We start from the raw sequence: 8,061 nt of genomic DNA on the forward strand, positions 1-8,061 counted from the left end.
GTTGGTGTGTAACCGGTCTAAGGAAGGAGCATTTCCACGGGATTCTCTAAAAAGGAGCAGGATCCACAGCAGGGGAACAAGGAGAACAAGGAGAACAAGGAGCGAGTTCCACTCTCGCCCGACAAATAGTAGTGGTGAGAATAATAATAATTTTTAAAAATAATAATAAAATAAAGGAAAAAAAAAGGCAAAATCGAGTTACTTTTCAAGCCCGAGGAGACAATAGCAGGAAGCTTTTGGGGAGGCCTCTAGGAAGGGGCTCGCTGGGGTCCCGGCGAGGTGACAGCGAGGAAGAGGAGCGAGGGGACAGGGAAGCGCTACCCACCTTCAGTGCCGGGGGGCACAGGGGTGGAGGGGGGCGAGGCCGGGGGGCTGGAACCTCGCCCCTCGCTCTGGGGAAGGCAGAGGACTCAGAGATGCTTCCTTGGGGGGGATTAGGGGCAGCGCTGGCTCCCCAGTATGGCCAGGCTGCCCAGTCCCACTCGCTGACTGGTTTGGCCACGTCACGTGAAATGGGCGGCGATGGGAGGGAAAGGGGGGGGTGGAGGGGGTGGCCGGTATCTGTTGCACCATCAACCGGGCGCCAGGTTTCATGGCTGGGGAGAAGAGGGAAAAAAAAAAAAAAAGCAGAATAAAATTTTTTAAAAAGCGCAGAATAAAATAAAATAAAAATATGATACGATATAATATGATATAATATGATATAATATGATATAATATGATGTAATATAATGTAATATAATATAATATAATATAATATAATATATTATATTATAATATATAATATTATATTATAATATATAATATAATATAATAATATGTAATATATATAATATAATATAATATAATATAATATAATATAATATAATATAATATAATATAATATAATATAATATAATATAATATAATATAATATAATATAATATAATATAATATAATATAGTATAATATAATATAATATAATATATAATATAATATGATATTCAAACCGACCCCACCAGCCGGGCAGCCTCGCTCCCCAGGGATGGCTGTGCCCGGCTCATAGAAAAAATCAGATTTTTTTTCTGAGAGGTACAGACACCCCCCCAAAACCCATTGGAGTCAACCCATCGTGATCCCAAATGACAAAGGGAGGAGGTGGCTGCTGTCCCCTCTCTGTCCCAGCCAGTCTGGGGATGCTCCCCCCAAACTGGACACTCATTTCCTGCTCTGATGGGTTTACAGGTTAATGATGATGCAATTTGGGGTCCCAATTCACCCCTCCATCCACAGCCCCCCCTCTCCCAGGGGCTCGTTTCCCCCTAGATTCTCTCCATCCATCGGGGGTGTCCCACTGCTCTGTTTCCCAGGAATAACTTTCTCACCATTAACATTTCCCACACTTTGGAGCTTCCCGTGAAAATTTGGGGTTCCTACCTTAAGTCTGGAGAGGAGATATCAGCGGATTTTGGTGCTTGGAAATGAAAATATTGAATTAAAATTCCAAATTTCCGTATGAAAGAGACGGAGTGGGGAAGAGGGGATGGGGGAAGCGATTTATTGAAGGGGGCTGGAAGGTGAGGAGAGCACTCAGGGGATGCTCCAGGGTTGGGAATGAGTCCCCGGGGATGTGGGATCCCCTCATCCTCTGTCCTTACATTATTCTATATATACAGGGACTCCCCAAACCCCAAAAAGTGGAAAAATGCAGTTGGAGATAATCCCAAATAGTGGGAAGAAAATAATTATAGCCCGGTATAGAAATAAAATAATGGAAATACATAACAAATAAACATCAGCAACGATGTCACTGTGAGCATTTGTACTTTCAGCACACGGGCGAAAATATGTAATTAATAAAAAGTGTGTAATTTTATGCAGATCGATAGAAAAATTAAGTATAAACGGGAATTAATGTGTGTTATAATCCACAGGAATGCGTGTTGTGTGCAAAAATAGATGTGCTAATTTATTGTTTAAAATTTATAGCGCCCCGTGGTATTGTTTTTGTATAAACTATGTGTAAAGTAAGTTTGTAACTGTGTAACTATGTTTATTTTCCCGTAAACTATGAAATATATAAAAATAGATATATAACATATAAACTATAATGTTAAATAATTAATATATAATATTTAAACATGTAAATGCGTATATTTAAAAATACGTATGAATTCATGTATATATAAAAATATGCTGATGGGCACGGGGCTAGCAGCACACAGGGGAAGAAAGGAGAATTAAATATATCGATGTCTCTTTTTATATCCCTTCCCCGAAGCAGCTGCCTATCCAGATGTGCCGGGTTCGGGACACTCATCTTTCCTTCCTTTGCAAAATTCCTGACGGTTTTCTCTCCCACAGCAGCGATTTCCTAAAGATTCGTTGAATTCCTACAGAAAAGCAGCTCTTCATTAAAAAAAAAAAAAAAAAAATTAAGCTGATTAAACCCACCCAAGCATCAATACCAGGAGCAGAGAAGATTTGAAGATTTCAAGGACCTGTTTTGGCTTTGTTGCTTCCAGGAAAAAAGGTACAAAAGCAATTCCCGTGGATTGTTTCGCGTGGCTGGATCCAGGCTCTTTCTGCCGGGAATTGTCGGTCGGTGGAGCCGGGAACGCGCATCCCGAAAATCCAAGAGGTGAGGAACAGCCGGCAGGGAGAGGATGGATTTAGGACACAATTCCTCCCGGGACACAGCAAAGAACAGCGACAAAAAACCCCCAAACCAAACCCAAAACTCTGTTCTGCACACGGTGGAGATTTTTTTTTTTTCTTATGAATAACGAAATTTGTGTGAATTTAATCCAGAAGAATAAACTTCGGCCTTGCCTGTCTCCTTTTCAGCCTCCTGTTCTGCCTCAGGCAGGAAAAAATAATAGATACGATGCCTGATTTTTAGGGGTGTTTTATTTTGCTTTTTTCCCCCCCTGTATCGAATTTAGTTCTGCGGTGGTTTTAGAGTTAAAGCTCCGGGTGTTGATGCATGGAAAAAAAAAAATAAAACAGCAACAAACCTTTCCCCTCCCAAAAAAAAAAAAAAAAAACAACAACAAAAAAAAATCAGTAGAAAACACTTTAGGAATTGTTGGGCGGGGGGGGAGAGGGGAGAAAGTTAATTTAAATTTTTATCTGTGCTAAAATTTGAATTTTTGAAAAATCATGAATCATGAAGAAAAATTATTTAGAATAGAGGGACAAATCAGCGGGGGAAATGTGGTTTTAGCAGAGCCAAAGGGATGAATGCGGCCGGCGGCAGCTGCGTATTGGCCATTTGGGAGTATTTGAGGTTTTTATTAGTATGGCGTTAATTTTTAAAATGTATTCCTTGCTTTGGCTGCAGCTGGGAAGGGTTTGGAGGAGGGGGCTGGGGGGAATCTGAGAATTACAGACTGTGAGAGGGGATCGGCTACACCGGGACAGCGGAGAGGGGAGAAATCGGCTCCAAAAATTTCGGTGCTTTGGGCTGGGTGGCACTGCGGGCGGTGTGGATCAGCTATAGGTGTCTATCTATAGGGATCTATCTATAAGGATCTGTCTGTGGGTACCTCTGGGCTGCCCCTGGTTTGTGTCAGAGCAGCTGGTGCAATGGGAAGGGGAAGGGGGGGTCTCAGCCGGGCTGCAGCCCCGATTTTTGGGGTGGTTTGGGAGTGGGGAATGGTCGGGAATGGGGGGTGAGGCTCCCAGCATCGCCTCCTCCCGTCCCGTCCCCACCTTTCTGGGGGTCTGGGGATGGACACGGGGGTGCTGTCCCCTCCAGCCCTCTCCTGATCCAGCAGAAATCCCGAGCTGGAAATGCTCTGGGGGGAGGGATGAACCCCCCGCCCTCCTGGGGGACAGATCCTGGACCCTCCTCCCCGCTCTGGGAGCCCCGTACCCACAGACACCTCTCAGGACACCCCAGCGCAAGGAAAACCCCACTGTGGAGAGCACTGGGGACAGTGCGACAGCCACCCACCACAGCGGGACCGTGAGCCGCTCTCAGGGGACCCTGCTGTGGCTGCCACCCCCGCCCCGGATTAACCAAAAGCCCTGGTCACGCCTTTCAGAGACACTTTCCCAAACAAACGTCACGTCTGTTTACAGGACGGCAGCGCTCCTAAAATGCCACCAGCCCCCAGCCCTCCACCCCCATCCCACGGGCCAGGTACTGCCCTTGGCAGGAGGGTGGGCAAGGAGCATCGTGGGGAATTTCTAAATCCTTTCTGAGCACCCCCTCTACCCCTAAATATGATATTATTGCTTTTTTACCTCCCCCCTCCTTTTATTTTTTACCCCAAGTGGAAATAAGTACAGGTGACTTCCTCAGGGATAAATCCATGGGATGCAGAACTGCTTGGAGCAGCGATCCGTGCTCTGATGCAGCAGGTTGGGGAGAGGCTGAGAAGGTGACAGGCAAAACCCCAAACGCACCTGGAACGGGGATTTTTGGGAAACGGGGATCTCTAGGAAGCGGGAAGCACAGGGCATGTGATGCCCTGCGTGTCTGTGCCACTGTGTGTGCATGGAGGGGACAGATGTGTCCCGGAGAACACTGAAAATACAGCGCGGATCAATGCGCTGCCAAAATCGACTGAATCGAGCCTAAAACCTCAGCGCTCTGAATTTCTCTGGATTGCTGGGGAGACCCGAAAGCCCAGCTCAGAGGGGGACAGGGGCTGTGTGACCGATGTCTACGTGACATCTGTGGCCACACGTCACCCGTGGAGGGGGATCCCCGGGGCCACCAGCACGGGGAGGAGTGGGCGAGCATCACCTGCGGTGGGGATGGGGATGAAGGGGGTGCGTCACCAGCACCGGGCTCCTGTCGCCCACTCGCAGCGCCCTGCACGCGTGTGGCTCTGCTGTCGTCATTGTCACCGCCCTGGGGCGCAGTGACAGTGAAACCGCCCGTGTGGAACGGTGTGACACCCCGGCTGTCGGGGACTGAGCGGTGATGGAAAACCCCTCGCCATGCTCGGAGAGGCTGGAAAAGCCTCGCGCATCAGGCGGGGAAGGCTGCTCTGCCTGGGCTGGAGCACTGGGAATGTGGAACCTCAGTCAGTGTCACTGCCCATCATCTATCCATGTATCCATCATTTATCTATGGATCCATTTATCCACCGTCTATCCATGTATCCATATATCCATACATCCATTTATCCATCATCTATCCATGCACCCATTTATCCATATCTATCCACATAAACCATAATCTATCCATGTATTCATCTATCCATCATCTATCCGTGTATCCGTTTATCCACCATCTATCCATGTATCCATATATCCATACATCCATTTATCCATCATGTATCCATGTATGTGTTTATCCGTATCTATCAATGTTTCCATTTATCCATCATCTATCCCTCTTTCCCTCTTTTCCTTTTTCCCTCTTTCCCTCTATCCCTATATCCTTATGTCCCTATATCCCTATATCTCTGTATCCCTATATCCCTATATCCCTATCTCTCTGTATCCCTATATTCATATTTCCCTATGTCCCTCTATCCCTGTGTCCCTATATCCCTATATCCCTATATCTCTATATCCCTATATTCATATATCCTTATGTCCCTATATCCCTATATCTCTGTATCCCTCCATCCCTCTATCCCTCTATCCCTCTATCCCTCTATCCCTCTATCCCTCTATCCCTCTATCCCTCTATCCCTCTATCCCTGTGTCCCTCTATCCCTCTATCCCTCTATCCCTCTATCCCTCTATCCCTGTGTCCCTCTATCCCTCTATCCCTCTATCCCTCTATCCCTCTATCCCTCTATCCCTGTGTCCCTCTATCCCTCTATCCCTCTATCCCTCTATCCCTCTATCCCTGTGTCCCTCTATCCCTCTATCCCTCTATCCCTCTATCCCTCTATCCCTCTATCCCTCTATCCCTGTGTCCCTCTATCCCTCTATCCCTCTATCCCTCTATCCCTCTATCCCTGTGTCCCTCTATCCCTCTATCCCTCTATCCCTCTATCCCTGTGTCCCTCTATCCCTCTATCCCTCTATCCCTGTGTCCCTCTATCCCTCTATCCCTCTATCCCTCTATCCCTCTATCCCTCTATCCCTCTATCCCTCTATCCCTACATCTCTCTAACTCCCTGCTCATTCCTATATCTTATTTCCCTTTTACGCCGATCTAATTTGCCAGAATATCCATTTATTTATCCATACACTTACCCAGGTGTCTGTATCTCCCTCACCAAGGTGTTTCACCCTCCTGCACCACTCCCTGTGCGTCCTTACCTGTCACTGTGGGGTCCCCTCCAGCCCCCTCAATCTGCCCCTCTCAATGCTGCTGCGTCTATCCCTTCGGGAATACCGGGATCCCTGTGGGTTTCCCTGCACCCCAGACCCATCCCGGATGGATGATGGATGGATATATGGATATATGGATGGATGGATGGATGGATGGATGGATGGATGGATGGATGGATGGATGATGGATGGATGGATGGGTGGATGGTTGGATGGATGGTTGGATGGATGGTTGGATGGATGGATGGATGGATGGATGGATGGATGGATGATGGATGGATGGATGGATGATTAATGGATGGATGGATGGATATGGATATATGGATGGATGGATGGATGGATGGATATATGAATGGATGGATGGATGGATGGATGGATGGATGGATGATGGATGGATATATGGATATATGGATGGATGGATGGATGCACAGCGCTCCCCCCAGCCCCGCTCGGGGCTGTCCCTGCTCGCAGCCCGTGCCAAGCCGTGCCGTGCCGGCTGCGGTGCCGTCGGGGCGGCGGGGCCGGGGCTGTCAGCCCCTATTGATGAGGTGTGGGCTGACGGCGGCGAGCGGCGGCCGCCGGCTCCGCTCCAGACTCCCCGGCGCTGGGGTCAGTGCCCCGGGCAGCCCCGCCGGAGCCGGCAAGGGAAGGGAAGGGAAGGGCAGGGCAGGGCTGCACGGCCGGACCCCGAGGCGATGCCCCTGCGCTCCCCGAGCATCGCGCACCGGGTGCGGGGAGATGCCGCGCCGAGCTTGGAGGTGGTGCTGAAAAAATAAAAAAAATTTTAAAAAGCCAATCCTTGTTGTATCCCAGAAATCTGGAGTTTTAGAGCTTTTCTAAGCACAGACCCCCTAAAAACACTGCTTTGAACTTGAAACCCTGGAGAAGGCTTTTAAATGTAAATAATTAGCTAAAAATCACAGTGGTGACTTTTAAATTTAAAGTTTCTATAATGTAGTAATAGGTATGAGACAAAATAGAGATTTTTTGAGTAGTGTCTTTTTCTTTGTTCATCTTTCTTCTTCTTAATGGATTTCAAGTAGTAGTCTCTAGTTGGTGTCACTCTAAGAGTCATGGGAATCTAATTATTAAATTAAAAGTATAAATAATTTAAGTGTTAATTCTCTATTAGACTGTTTAGCTTTAAAGGACCTTGAAGTAGTTACAGTAGGGGCCATTTTTCTCCACTTCTCATAAGGAGACAGAAGTACTGTCAAACTTTCTGTATTTTCTAGTAAGAAACAATAAACAACCAAGCCCTAATGCAAGAAAACTGTCTCAATCGTGTTTCTGTTAATCCTAACTCTAAGAAAAAACAGACAAAATTAATAATAAACCACTAATCAGTGGTGCACTGCAGCCAAAAATCCTGACCCAAATCCCCCACCCCTGGCAGATGCTGTGTCAGAACTGAGTTCTGTGGTTGAGTTCTTTCTGAGCTGAAAAAATCGTCTCTCATCTCTACACTGAGTTTGAATTAATCCAGTTATTCCTGAGAGGAAAGCAAAAAAGAAAAGAGGTAAAATTCACATAAAAGTAAAGCCATGAAGCCAAAATTTTTCATGCACCTAAACATTTCAAGCACTGAACTTCCAAGCCCAAATCCATGATTCTATAAAGTGCTGCCAGAGTTCCTTTGGATTATATTTAATTTCCATGTCATCTATGCTGCAATTTCTGGAGCTGAGGCAGCAACATGGGATTTTTTTAATTTCCTAATTAACATCCACCCAATTTTCCAGAAATATCCCACCAAAATCCCCCTTGCACTGCTCTCCAGCCAAGTGAATATTCCAGCCTTCCCCAGCTCACTCATGGCAGCAGGAATTCTGACTA

Source organism: Catharus ustulatus, chromosome 3 (genome assembly GCF_009819885.2).
Source record: "Catharus ustulatus isolate bCatUst1 chromosome 3, bCatUst1.pri.v2, whole genome shotgun sequence".
In the NCBI taxonomy this organism is placed as follows: domain Eukaryota; kingdom Metazoa; phylum Chordata; class Aves; order Passeriformes; family Turdidae; genus Catharus; species Catharus ustulatus.